This window comes from Elephantulus edwardii, unplaced genomic scaffold (assembly GCF_000299155.1).
Source record: "Elephantulus edwardii isolate Elephantulus edwardi_28Jun2011 unplaced genomic scaffold, EleEdw1.0 scaffold00022, whole genome shotgun sequence".
NCBI classification, from domain to species: domain Eukaryota; kingdom Metazoa; phylum Chordata; class Mammalia; order Macroscelidea; family Macroscelididae; genus Elephantulus; species Elephantulus edwardii.
In genome coordinates this window covers 4,906,667-4,919,747 of record NW_006399772.1, presented here as the reverse complement: position 1 = coordinate 4,919,747, position 13,081 = coordinate 4,906,667, and the positions used below count along the sequence as shown (strand labels likewise).

General features: G+C 38.6%; 1 protein-coding gene across 1 annotated transcript in view; it reads left to right on the top strand.

The window, feature by feature from the left end:
• The window catches only part of RSBN1L (round spermatid basic protein 1-like), a 75,500-nt gene that overhangs the window by 686 nt on the left and 61,733 nt on the right, over positions 1-13,081 (top strand). The gene's annotated exons all lie outside the window — the stretch shown is intronic.

The following is a 13,081-nucleotide window of genomic DNA, read 5'->3' as shown; positions in this document are numbered from 1 at the left end:
GGGAACGGGGACCGCGGGGGCCCGGGGCGCCAGCCGGGAGGGGGCGGCCCCTCTCAGCTCGCGCTGCGGCGGTGGGGACAGGAAATGGAGCCTGTAATTTCGCCTGCCGAGAAGAGGGGGGCATGGCCGAAAGTGTTCTTTTCGGTTGGGTTTCGGCCTCCCTGCTCTTGCGCCGCAGCATTCGTAGAACCCTGGAGGGCCCGCCTAGGTGTGCTCGGCGCCGGAGAGAGACGGGGGAAAGGGGTGGAGGATGGGTTTGGTGGGTGCACCAGGTGCTCGAGTGTGGGGAGGCCGTTTTAGACGTGTTCGCGGGAATTCCTGTTAGTGACACTGCATCCATGCAACACCAGAAAAGCCTGTCAAAAAAAAAAGGGGTGTGGAGAGCGTTGGCGCCAGCTGGAAGCTCCAGAGGCCCGAGCTTTTCATCCCTATTAGGGAAATGAGGTAGCGTGCTGTTTCATAAGGTGTCCTCTCCCCACCTCTGCGCTCCTTATGCACAAGTGAGTGTGCGGGGTCGCCTTGAGCCCCAGGGAGGCTCGACGGCGGTGCTTTATCGGAAACACACCCTTAAAAAACCACCATCAGCCGTATGATTGGACTTTTTTCTCTTCCCTGCTGCAGAGAATAAAATCAGGAGCATTGGCATCTTGGCGACCAAGATCAAGTGACTGAGTAAAAAGGCTTCAGCATCAGAAAAAGACAAATTGTTACGCTTCCTTTTCAGACAGGGCTGTTTTCGTTTCAAATGTAGGTTAGTCATACAGTTTGCAGAAAGTTGATTGTGTGGGGTTTTTTTTGAATCGGTGTCATTGATACATAGCGATCTGACTGGTAAAACGTGGAGACTGATTGAAAATGAGATCATAATGTAATGATCACTCCTTAAAGTTCACAGTGATGTTTTTTTATAAATGTGTGTTGCACGCTTTGTCCCATAAAGGCTGTTTTAAGAAAACAAAATGGAATATGAGGCAGTTTTAGCATTGCTGATCTAAAGGTAGCTATTAAGGTCATCGGAAATATGTTTGAATTAGAATGGTTGAGTTTTTAATTTCAGTTTTTACAGAAGGCTTTGGAGTGTGTATCAACAGTAGTGTTACTTCTTCCTTGATGTTTTTGTCTGCAGCAAAGCTTTGAAATCTAAGCGTAGCCTTCAGATAACTCGAGTTCAGCTGTGATCTCTCAGCTTTGGAGAATTGTTTCTAGGAAAGTGGTTTTGTGGATGGAATTTATACTACTTTTACTGAGGAATTTGAGGTGGTTAGTATTTTAAAGCTATTCTAATTGGTTACATCTGAAATTTAAAAAGTTATATAGGTGCCTGCAAGTCTGGACATAAGCAGGCTGCCGTGTCAGACTTGTTATTTGTGGTGTGTAAACATCTATGTGTGTTTCCTAAATTCTTTGAGGATGTCATGTTTTGGAAACCAGAAAGGTCTGGAATGACTGACATCAAATAAGCATTTTCAGAACCAAATTCTAAGTTAAAAGTATGGAGTACACAAATGGCCCTTCAAGTGAAATGACTGTTAAGAGGAATTTTATGGTCTTTTAAATTATATTTACATGATTTTTTCTCAGAGTGAGTTCATTGTTGTCAGTTCTGAATACAAGCATTGTATTTTTCTTTAAGATGCTGTTTCTTAGATTTATATGAGGAATATGTTTATTGATGTTCTAGTTGGGTTTTTTTTTTAGTACTGACTAGATAGTAACTTTATAATGTGATTTTCATTTATATGACAAATGCTGAGGATTTTATTGAGGAAAACAAAAAATTGAAGCAGAAGGTTTTTCATTGTCCTCAGGGTAAACTTTACAGTGAATATCTTTCCCTTTTAATTGTTCATAGGGTTGCTGTGAGTTGTAGTCAGCTCATCAGTACATAACAATAACTTGATTTTCTGAATTTTGTATTTAACTGAATTAAAATTCTGTTGTAATCAATTAAGACAGATGTCATAAAATGATATCACGTACTTGTGTTGACTGTAGATCGAATTGCAAACACAAATGCCCTGATTTACAGTAATTTTACAGTAACTCTCATTTTTTCAGGTTGGAGACGTCTCAGAGTTGGCTCTCTAGTGAGTTTTCAGAGACTGGATTAAATTGCATGAGAGGAGATGCCTTTCTCCTGCAGGGCCACTGGTGGATTCTAATCACCACACTGTACAACTTTGGTTTAGCAGTGCAACTCCCGATAGACTGCATCACTAGAATTCCAAATTTCTAATATAGTCCAAATTTCTATGCCAGTCAAAAAAAAATTAGGAAATGATACTTAGGAAAATACTAAATATACTGCACACCTCCTTACTTACGTAGTTAGGTTTCAAAGATAGACGAGGTTGTTACGAAGCAAGATGGTGGATGGCTACATCATTACATAATTGAAAAATCACTGAGAATCATGGCCCAGACAAGTTGACATATAATTATTGCAGGCAGTATTATTCTTGTGTTCTTACTGCCATGAAGACATGTTGTTGACATGCAAAATAGTTGGACAGTGGACATTTTATTACTGTAGAAAATGCAAAATGTTGAATACTGAGGTAAGTGAGAAGTTGATATATCTGTTTTAGGCGTATGCTTCCCCCCCCCCCTTTTAGGTGTTCTAAATTGACTACATAGATTACCACAATCAATTATCAGTTATCCATCCATATATCATTGAGTAAACAGTCTTAAGTCAGAAATTGAAAGTTAGCTATGAAGATGCCTAGGCAAGAGGAAAAGATCCTCCTTTCTTGAAAAAGAAAACATCTACAAAACTTACTCCTTCAATTTTCTTGTTATTAACAATGTTGTATTTATTTGTAGTTCTTTCTTTTTTAAAAAAAAATCCTTAGTCACAACTATTTTTGCATAAACAACCATTCTCTAGGATTGTTTGGATTAATGGACTATTGGTAACGTTATGCTGCAATCCGAAAAATCCCCAGTGGCTCCACGCAAGAAGGATGGGCAGTCTCCTCCTGTGCCATTTACTGCCTCTAAAAACCTGCTGGAGGCTCAGCTAAGAGTCATTTCTGATTTGATGGCATGGAACAACAGTATCTATGAAAGGAAGCTCTGGTGGCATAGCCTTGTGAGATGTTGTGCTGCTAAGGTGCCTCTTGTAGTTCAAATCCACCAGCCCCTCTTCCAGAGAAAGATGGACAGTCCTTTCCTGTGCAGTTTAGAGACCTGCTAAGGGATCAACAACTCTGAGTTAGTCCCAGCCCAATGGCAGTGAGAATGAATGTGAAAATACACACATACACACAAATACATGCTTAAAGTCCAGAACAAGTTCAGTTCTGATCATTCACTACTCACTCTTGTCCAGTCCATTCTGAGTCGTGGCAACCCTCTATCAAGTTTATGAGGCTGTAAATTAGGAGGAGGAGACTGCTGGTCTTTTTCCTGCGAGCTGCTGGTGGATTCAAACTGCCGGAAACGTGAAGACTTTGGGTTAAGAGCACAACTCTCTACAGATTACCCACTAGTGCTCCCGCCACCTGATGGAGGAAGGTTTACTGATAGCAAATTTGAAAGTTAAAAGAGTGAAAGCATAGTAGTCAGGGATGTTTAGTATAAGAGCTGATACCTTATGCACTCTAGCTAATCTTTGTGAGTCATTAAATGAAAAGTTAAATTGTAGTTCTTAGAAAAAGATACTGTGCAAAACGGTTTGGATTTTTTTTTTTTAAAACGAGAAGCAGGCTGTTTTTATAAGTGTAGTCTACTAAAGAGTCCAGTCTTTTGAGTTTTCTCCCTCGCTCTGTTGTTGTCAGATGCCACTGAGTTGGGTATGATTCATGGCAACCTTATGAACAACCGATCTGAACCCTGTCTTATCCTGTGTCATCCTCATTATCTGACATTCTTGAGACTTGCTATAGTCATCATGTCACTTCATCTCATTGGAGGTCCTTGTGTCTTTCACTGGCCCTCTACCTTTCCAAGCATAATGTTCCTTTCAAAGGAGTAGCCTCTCCTAGCAACATATCCAAAGTATGAGAGCCGAAGCTTCACCATCTTTGCTTCCAAGGACCACTCTGTTTGCACTTTTTTCCAAGACATATATCTGTTTGTTCTTTTGGAAGTTCATGGGATAATCCTTACTCGTCTTCAACATCACAACTTAAAGGCATCAATTCTTATTCCGTTGTTCTTATTCCGTGTCCCACTCTCAGATGTGTAACAGGTGATAAGAAGACAAGGTATTTGAATCAGGCACACCTTAGTCTTCAAACTGGCATCATTTCTTTTCATTATTTTGTAAAGATCTTTGACAGTGGATTTTTCCCAGTGTAATACCACTGTGATACTGATGTGTCAAATGTATTAATGGTTGGCTACCCAATGCGGACAGCTTGCCTGCGGAAACCTGATGAACCTGGAGGGAGAAAGGGCACCCAAGCGGCGAGGACTCTCTTTCATAGGGTTGCTATGAGTCGCCTGCTACTTGACGCACTTAACAACAACAACAATACATCTCCTGATCTCCTGACTGCTGGTGCCAAGGATGTGATTGACAACTTCATTTTTTTCCCTTCATCTGTCATAATGTCTTTCTTATAAATCCTAAAAAAATGATTGAATTGGCACATGTAAAAAGTAAAATTGGCCATATACTGAATGCATCCAATATCAAATTTAGGGCAAACAACAAAATAGCCATTGTATTAAGTATCAGAATGCCTGAGCTGATTCCAGCAGCCAATAAAATCTGTATAGGTTTTCTAATTTTTTTTTTTAATTTAGTTTGTTTATTTTTCATTTCACTGAACATCTACAGAGATTTTGGAATTCCATTCATTCATTGTTGCACCCTTCTCCCCGCACAAACCCCCCCCCCGCCCCCCCGTTTTTCTAATTTTTGTTAGCATTTTCTCTTTTGTTTTTTTTTCCTTCATGCAGTGCTTCTCTGAAGTATCCCAAGACAAAAACATTTGCTTGAATTTTTACTTTGCAAGTCTAGATAACAAGATTTAATAAAAATAGAGGTTTCTCTTAGACATGTGTTATGTGCCATCAAGTTAGAACGGACTCACAGCTGACTCTGCAGTGGGTTTTCAGTCTCTAAATCACAAAGGAGATTGCCTATCTTTCTCTCAATAGACTTGGGTACTTTTAATGTGATAAATATATAGGACAAAATATTTGCTGTTTGAGTATTTTTTTTGTATGTACAATTCTGTAATGTTACTTCTATTGTGCTAAAAACCCAGTTTCTTTTTCTAAGTTTTCTCCCAGCATCTTGAGTAGAAATTCACTACTTCTTCGATACTCTTGCCTTGCCTTTTACCCTTGGCAGCCATTGCTAACCTCATCTCTGTACAGTCTGCAGAATAAAGGAAGACACTCAGTGAAATGGATTGACGCAGATTGTACCAATGGAGTTGACCATGGTGGGAATTATGAATATGATGCAGGAATAGGGCAAGGGTCCAGTCTCTTGCAACAAACAGCAAACAAACATTTGCCTAAGAGTTGACTAAGAACCAGGGGCATGGAAATATTAGTGATTTTATGGTGTTTGGATCTGAAGATTTTCAAATGTACTTTTTTGCTCATCTTTCTGTTATTTGTGATTTTAAGTTACACTCACAGCCGGCTTTTCCGTCAGTTTGGGTGGTAATTTACTTTGATTTCATTTTATGTGTAACTTTTCTTGTTTTCATGGCTCATTTTTCATTTGCTTAGTTTTTTCTGAAATTCTGACCAAGTCTTTCCATACCCTCCAGCAGGCATAAAATGTTTCTCAGTACAATTTTCCACATGATCAGATCTGTCAGATAAACTTACCAGTTCCATTTATTCCTGTAGACGTTTCTCCTCAAGCTGTCCTTTCTGGTTCAGTCTGGATTGTTTCCTTTAGGCCTGCTGCATTGCTGTCATCTTGAGACTTCCTTCATTTATAGTCTGGGAATTTCCTTCACTTGTGTTGAGTACCCTTTTTCTTTATCTCATGCCATTTGTTTATTCCCTCATTTTGGTTTCCTCTAATAGTGTCAGTGAAAAAAAATGTGTAAGAAATGTTTTTTTTTATGTTTTACTTTACCTTCAAATTTGTCTGTTTAACTCCCAAGGTATTTCTGTATTCAAAGGTTTGAGGGTGTTGAGAAATAGGAACTCTAAAATGTTTTCTTTTGTTCAATCTGGGAAGTTTTAATCCTTTCACTAAATTTAAAAATTTCTGCTTTTCAGATTTTTCTAAATAAACTCTTGTACTTCTGTACTCTATCTTGTGCCTTTTTCATGAAGCATACCACCTTCTAATGTCTTTTCAAGGATATTGATTATAATTTTTTTCTAAAAAACATTATTCTTATGTTGTCATGTTACTACGTGCCATCAAGTCCCCTACAAATCATAGCTACCCTATGTACAACAGTCCTAAACCCTGCTCTATCCTGTGCCAATCTTATTATTTCTGACACTATACCAAAGTCACTGAATCAGTCCATCCCATCGAGGTTCCTCTAATTTTTTCCCCCTTGTTTGTTTTGGTCTCTTTTTTGCTGTGGAGACTTTCTCAATATATATGCAATCCTTATGGGTTATTACAAATTTGAAAGATAATTACTATGGCTGATTAAAAGCCCGTTTAGTATGTAGGAGCAAAGTTCTCTGACTGATGGATTCTCATGTCCATTATCTTTCTCTCTTTTGGGTAGTGGATAGGAATACTTTCTCTTTCTTCAGATAAAGATCTTTTCCTGTCTTTCTCTGTGGATAGAATAATGGAGGAAGAAAAGTACAGGTTTCACTCTTCAGTTGATAAATTTTTTATTAGTTTTCTTGTTTTCATTCTAACATTTCACCTCTCCCCTCTTCTGTGTAGGACTCTCATAATCTTGAAACCACTCTTTTCTGAAAACCATACCTTGTTACTCTGGTGATTCAGTGGGTATTCTAAGTATCTAATTTCTAATCATTCAGCTGAGTAAACAGGATATTTGTCATTATTTCTATCTGAAGTATTTGTGTTAGCTCTTTATCACTATGCAAAGTCATTTACCATTCCATAGATAGCTTATGTCTGCATATTATATTTCAGATTATAGTTAGAGTGTCTCCTAGTTACAGAGATTTAGTTACAGGAAGAGTTTGTTTCTTTTTCTCCTTAGAGTTTGAGGATAATTTAGAAGGTGAGGTCTTGAGTTTTTAGCTTTATTTTATTTGTTCTCTTTGTACCCCATTGATTGCGTCAGTTTTTAAACCTATCCTTATTTTGTTAAATAGGAATGTATGTTTTTCACAGGCTTATGAGAATTATGTGAACTTACCATCTTGACTTTGAGTCATACAAATGTGCACTCCACTTCAGACAGAAAGCTAAGTGAGTTAAGCCCACTCAGCAGCACTGCGGAACAAAGACCTGATTATCTCCTCAAATGAAGAGCGAGCATTAAGCTTACAGTGCTGACAACCTTAAGGAGCTCAGATCTCGGTAATGTATTTGCTTGCCATGAGTTGTGATTGATTTGATGACAGTAGAGTTTTGGTTTTGGGTTTTTTGTAGGAGGAGCATATTTTAGATGGTCACAAGGAGTGTTAGCCCTTAGCCCTTCTTTCCTACTTAACACACTGATGACATTCCCTTTCTTTGAACTCATAGATAGGTATCTTGTGGTTCGTTTTCTCACGGCATGCTGGATTTTAGGAATTTCTGGTGTGTTTGTATGAACCACATTATTTGAAAGATTTTTTTTTAATTTCTGAGGTTTTAAGTTGGCTATAGTAAATGTCATTGATTTTCCATCATCTTCAAGTGAATTAAACTTTCAAATTATGTATTGGAGTAGTTGTTGTTAAGTATTGTCAGTTCAGGACTGACTCATAGCTGGCTGTCCAATGGGTTAGGGTGAGAGTTTTAATTTGGAGTTGTCCTATTCATTTCTTTTATGACGTGTGTGTCATTGTGTGTATATGGGAGATAGTTCGAATCTCCAAGTGCTCTGAAGGAGAAAAATGGACATTCTCCTCCCATGTGATTTATAACCTCTGAAAACCTACTGGAGGGTCACTTATGAGTTGATTCCTACTTGGTGGTGTGTAAGAGGTGTGTGTGTGTATGTATAACATTTATGTATATATGAGACTGACTTTGAAAATGCTAGTCCAAGACACCTCACTCCTTTTGCTTCTTATAAGGTGACATAATTCTGTTTTGGTAAGAATAATTCATAGGCGTATTTTAGTTGCTGGAATAATGAAGTCGAATACTGCAACAATTATGAAGATTGTGCAGGACCAGTTATTTTATTCTGTTTGACTATGAGTTGGAACCAACTTTATAGGAGAACATCCATCCACTCCATAGTACATCCCATTAGGAGGTATGATAAGGCATGATGATAAGAACAGCAGCTCCCTATTACATCCCATTAGGAGACATGCCATCTTCACATCATCTTTTTATTAATTATACCAAAGTTTTTCACTTGCCTAAATTGTTGACCACTCTTGCCATATGCTTTTAAGTCCTTTTCTTATCTTAATCACCCTGTAGGACCAAGTAGGGTGGCGGAGTCTGTACGGATTTGAGCTGCCAGCACTAAGGTCCCTTTCTGACAGAAGCTCTGTGGGAGAAAGATGGACAGTCTCCCATGCGATTTGCAGCCATGGAAACCCAGTTGAGGGTCAACTATGAGTCAATTCCGATTCCACAGCAGTGAGTTTAATCTGTGCAAGATCATAAGGTGTATTCTTTCACAGAGCTGCTAGTAGGTGGTCTCATTTTGAGTTTGCTTAGTTTTGGGTACCAACCCAGCATTTAGCCATTGTACTCCCAAGGCTCCTTGATGACTGCTATGTTTCTCCAGTATAGTGGTTAATTTTTTAAATTTAATTTAGTTAAGAATCTGTAGTGTAATATTTTATAAATATCCAGTTTCCTCAAATATGTTTATCTAGTGCCTTTGTGTCTGTTTATGCTTTCTGCATGAGTTATCCATTGGAAGCTAAAGAATCATTTGAATATTTTTTAATGAATTTTTTTTTTACAAATCCCCCCTTTTTTTTACAAATCCTATTCCTTTTTTAAATTTATTATTAATTTCAGTAAAAATTTACAGAGACTTTGGATTTCCATTCATTCACTGTTACACTTTTCTCTCCTCCCAACCCTCCCCCCCTAGTACACTACCCTCTTGGAAAAGTAAAACAAATATTCTTTGTTTTACAAACCCTTCCCCAGGTCCACTCCACCATGTAGCCTTCTCTCTAGACACCTGTCATGAAAAAAATACCTAATCATATATCCCTTTTAAACAGTTTTCTCCCTCACCTGTTTCTCAATGCAGTGTACATTATTGAACACTTCTTTCTCATTCTCCCCCCAACCCCGATGACAGTCCTGTCTTTCAACAATGGCACCACGCAGTATTTGTCCTATTGTGACTGAGATACTTCACTCAGCATAATGTCCTCCAGGGTCACCCATTTTGAATAATATTGCATGAGTTCCTTGTTTTTCAGTATAGCATAGCATTCCAGTGTGTGAATATACCACAGCTTCTCTATCCAATCGTTTGTTGATGGGCCTTTAGGTTGTTTCCAACTCCTTGCTATTGTGAACAAAGCTGCAATAAACATGGGTGTGCATATATCTGCCTGGGTGGCAGTTGTGGTCTCTTTGGGGTATATTCCCAGTAGTGGAATTGCTGGGTCAAATGCTATCTCTATTTGCAACTTTTTGGGAAAGTGCCATACTGCCTTCCACCATGGTTGCACCATTTTACACTTCCACCAACAGTGAATAAGGGTTTCAGTTTCTCCACAATCTCGCCAGCATTTGTTGCTTGCTGTTCTGTTAAATTTTGCTATTCTGATTGGGGTGAGATGATATCTCATAGTTGTTTTATGAATATTTTTAAAAATGTTAATTTTAACATTTATTTTACTAAAAGAGACATTCTAATGCCCTGATTTAGGACATCATTTAAATAAATTATGATTTATATGTATATTGGAAACATGGGTGGTAACAGAATTGATGATATAGATCTACATGTGTTGACAAGGAGCAATATTTTTGACATACTGCCAAATAAAAGAAATCAAATTGAAGGACACATACAAGATTTTGAACAGATGTAGTGTAGTCATTTATTTTGTGTAGCCCCCCTGGCTGGCCATCATCTTTATTTCTGTCACCAGAGGGCTGAGTAAGAAGACTATGCTAGTGTGAGGTGTTTGCCTCCCACCAAGAGTAAGGTCCACCTAATTCAGGCCATAGTGTTTCCATCACCTGCTGTGCCTCTAAGAGTTAGACAGTAAATAAGGATGGCAGAAGTAGAACTAATACCTCTGAGTTCTGGTGTTGGAGAAGAGTACCGAATGTTCCGTGGACTACCAAAAGCAAAAACCAGATATGTCTTGGGGAAAGTGCAGCCAGGGTGCTCTTTAGAGGCAAGGATAATGAAGTTTCATCTCACATACTTTGGACATGTTGTTAAGAGGGACTATTCCTTGGAGGGGAACATCATGCTTGGAAAGGTGGAGAGTTAGAGAAGGAGAGGAAGAACTTGAACAGGATTGATTGACACAGTGACAATAGCAATGAGCTCAAGTGAGTTGGAGGTGATGATGATGGTGCGTGATAGGACAGGATTCAGATGTGCTGTTGAAAGGCTTGCTATAAGTCATACTTTACTAGATGGCACATGACACAACTTTATATGTAGGTATAGGGTACCCTTATGGGATAGGATCATGCAAATCATGTGTATAGACTGCTACTGTGAGAACTAGTCAGTTTTGCCATGCTGCCAGGCTTAAAATGAGCCGTTCTAAAGATGAAAAATGATGTGGGGTAGGACTCTCACAGCCATCAAGAAATAAGAGCCAGGAGTCATACTTGTCCTTTCATCTGAGGGATTCCTCAACTGAAGCTCCTCAGCCAGCCTCTGGAGGAGACAGCTGTAGCACTGGAGAGATGGTGCACACAAGGAGAACAGCTGCAGCTGGAGAGCCATAGCGTAATAACTCAGAATGGTTTCGGGTTTTTTACCATATGCATCATACAGTGTTGTTATATTATGTCACTGTGCTAATTTTAGATAGAGAAATAGAATGAAGTAGTATTAGAAAAGAAGTAGTAGTCAAAGCTTAGTAAGTATAAGCCCCTGCTTTGTAAGGAACGTGTGAGGGGCACCAAGCAACAGAAACTCCAGCGTGCTCGCTCAGGTTCAGCACTTCCCAGGTCTTTGTGCTCTTTGTTAGTTGGATTTGTGCATGTTTTTAAAATTATATGTCTCTTTAAAATGTGTCAGCTTTCACAATTATGCCCATAAGGACCATTTTTTCAGTCTGGATAGGCAAATAGTTACAGGAGAATTAAGGTGGCAGCTCTCTTAAACACTACCTGCCTCAGCCTTGTTAAATCTCGACTTACAAGTTTATGGAAAAATTCTTTAAAATCTCTTTGCCTCCCCCTTTCCTTTGTAAAATGAGAAGCATAGATGAGATCTCTTAATTCTGTGGAACCCTGGTGGCATAGTTGTGTGAAACATTGGCAATTGAAATCCACCATCCTGTGTTGTGGGAGATAGATTTGCACATTGACAGCTTCAGGCACCCAGTGGAGGGTTGCTGTGATTCGAAACTGGCAGTGGAATTGTGTTTTTGTCTTTTCTCAACACTGTTTTATACTGCCAAGTCAGAATGGACTCCAAGCTAACTCTCCTGTGGGTTTTCAGAGACAGTAAATTGCGTCATGGAGACAGCCCATCTTTTTTCCCATGGAACAGCTGATGGATTTGAACGCCATACCTTTTTTTTGGATTGCAAAAAAGTACCGCTAGGCCAGCTTATCTTATTCTTATAACTAACTCAGATTCCTATTCACTGCTATTGCTAGTTGCCCTCTGTTGGGTTTCTGATGTAAATCTGATGAATTAGAAATACTGGACGAGCTTGACCTTTACTTTGCCATCAGAACCCCTTTATTCTTATCATACTTTCCCAATATCCTGCTCCTTCCTAAAGTCTTATAAAAACATTTTCTTTATTATTTGCTTCCTCATTTCTCTAATTCTTTTATGCTTCTCTCTTGTTTGGATTCTGCTACTGTTTCTTTACTGCCTGCTGAGTGCTTGGTACAACAGAAGAATGTAAAGAGAAAAGCTGCTTCTGTTTTCTGCCTTCAGAGATTTTGTAATTTAATTGGAGAGGTAATTACCTTAAATATAAGAGATTTCATATTATTGCTCATTTATTTCTTACTTTATCTCTATTGCTTTTTATTGTCTTCTGTGACTGTTAACCTTTCAAACACCTATTACTAGTAATTTGTTTCTATTTTCTTTAACTCTTTTCTTCTCTTACTCCCTGAAAACTTTGTTCATAGTGATCATCAATTGTACAAAGTGCTATTCTAGGTTCTGCAGAAGGCAAGAAAGTTAAATAAGATATTTTAGCTGTGGAGGAGCTTTACCACCCAGTGGAACAGATAGAGCAGTTTACACCGTGATCAAAACTCAAAACTTGAGAGAGACTGGGGAAGGCAGATTTGATAATTTCTAGTTGTAGGGATCAAAACAAAGTTTCCTGGCATGGAGATGATATTGACTCCTAGTGACGCTATAGAACAAGAGTAGAACGTCCTCATGAGTTTCGAAGGGTGAAATCTTTATGGAAGCAAACGGTCACATCTTTCTCCTGCAGAGCAGCTGGTGGATTCAAAGTTTAGTTTTGGATTAATAGCCATACAGTTTAATAACCACACCACCAGAGCTTCTTTGTAGGAATCAGGGAGTACTTAAAGAAGTTAATATTTTTCATTTATTTGCCGGATGTGTAGGGTTTTTGCAGGCAGAGTTGAGAAGAAAGACATTCTCTATAATAGGCATCAGCAGAGGTGTTGGTATAACTTGAAGAATGGTCAATCAGTTTGGAATCTAATGTATTTACACATGTCAGTAGCAGAAGAAAGTCGCTCTGAGTCTTGACTACAACTATTCTTGTGTGTGATACTGTAGAGATTTTCTTTTAGGTTGGCAGAAGTTAAGCTGAATTTGTTCATTATTTTAAGTGGAAGAGAATAGTATAGTACAGTTCTAAGTTAATATTTTTAGTTACT